Consider the following 1,946-nt stretch of genomic DNA (forward strand, 5'->3'; position numbering starts at 1 on the left):
TCTCTCTCTCTCTCTCTCTCTCTCTCTCTCTCTCTCTCTCTCTCTCTCTCTCTATATATATATATATATATATTATGTGTGTGCGTGTAGTTGAGAGATAGTAAGTGACAACATCCGTTCCTCTAACTTAGAGGTTCGGCAAAAGAAACCAGTAGAATAAGTACCAAGCTTAAAAAAAGTAATGGCGGACGATTCAGTGAAGGCGGTGCCCCAACATGGCCGCAGTCCAATAACTGGGACAAGTAATACACAAAATATTTTCCTTGTTTCTATCGTAGGACTGCAGCCATGCTGGTAAATGCCATAAAATTGTGTGGAAATTAATGGAAGCACCGTAAAACTTTGTGAAAACCCAATGGGATCACTAATCCGACTGTTTTACAAAAAGGATTCACTGGATCAGAAAAGCGGAGGAAAAAAAAATGGCGGTTTGGTTATCGCTGGAGCAGCGTTTATTGGAAGGATTGCATGGTTAGAGAAGACCTAGGGTTCAAGAACAACGACAAGATTATGAAGAGAACAGAAACATATATAAGGAAAAGCAATTGGAACAATAAAATATCAATAAAAGAAAAAAATAGTAGTAGTAGTAGTAGTAGTAGTAGTAGTTGGAAAAGAAGGGAAAGGTGGAAGAAGGACATCAACAAAGACACCAGCAACAATAAGATTGGGGAGGAGGAGGAGAAAATGAGGAAGAGGTGAAAAAACCTCAATAAAGACAACAACAATAAGATGAAGAAGAAGAAGAAGAAGAATACAAAAGAGATGATGAATACGAAAAGAGATTAAGGAACTCCAAGAAAAAAAAAAAATTTTAAGCAGAACGGAAAAAGGAGGAAAAAGAAAGGAAGACAGAAGAACAAGAAGAAAGAAAGTAAGAAACAAGGTAAAGCACAGTCTTAAAACCTCAAAGAGAAAAAAACAAGAAAAACCTAGCGAAACTACGACCACCGCAGCCACCAACACTATCACTACTACCACATACATCAACAATAACGACTCAAAAACCACCAGGGGGTCAACACTACTTGATTACAGACATTGAGAAAAAGAAGAAAATTAGACGGTTCATTCGGTGCATAATGTCAGTGGGGAAAAATTTAAGAGACACATCGCGATTTTAATGGCTTCCCCCCGCAACGGTTTTTCACCGTTTGGCTTATATTTAGGATCATGTTTGTACGTGTATATATGTATATCTATCTATCTATCTATCTATCTATCTATCTATCTATCTATCTATCTCTCTCTATATATATATATGTATATATATATATATATATAGTTTTTGTTTTAAACGACAGCCATTGAGAGTTGCAGGTGTAGAATTTTATTGTTGCTGCTTAAAGCCATGCATGTACGTGTACGTGTGTGTGTGTGTGGGGGGGGGGGGCGCATACACACACACACACTTACACATGCATTCATACATTCTCACTCACGCACAAATTCAAACATGCGCAGGGTTACAGTTACTCGCACGCGCATACAGATATACAGATATACACAATATCACATCACACGCAGATGCTGTGCGTCAAATAATCACAGGCAATCACAAAAGCAAGATAATGGAGCAGATCTATTGACATATATATATATATATATATATATATATATATATATACCTCTCCTTCCCCACTCTCTCATTACCTATCCATATGTGTGTGTGTGTATGTCTGTTTTTCTTTCTCTCTGTCTCTCTCTGTCTTTCTATCTATCTATCTATCTATCTATCTATCTATCTGTCTATCTGAAACAGAGTTATTAGTGAGAAATTATCAGGAGTGGCTGTGTGGTAAGTAGCTAGCTTACCAGCCACATGGTCGCGGGTTCATTCCCACTGCGTGCCACCTTAGGCAAGTGTCTTCTACTATAGCCTCGGGCCGACTAAAGCCTTGAGAGTGGATTTGGTAGACGGAAACTGAAAGAAGCCCCTCGTGTAT

Source organism: Octopus bimaculoides, chromosome 26 (genome assembly GCF_001194135.2).
Source record: "Octopus bimaculoides isolate UCB-OBI-ISO-001 chromosome 26, ASM119413v2, whole genome shotgun sequence".
Lineage (NCBI taxonomy): Eukaryota > Metazoa > Mollusca > Cephalopoda > Octopoda > Octopodidae > Octopus > Octopus bimaculoides.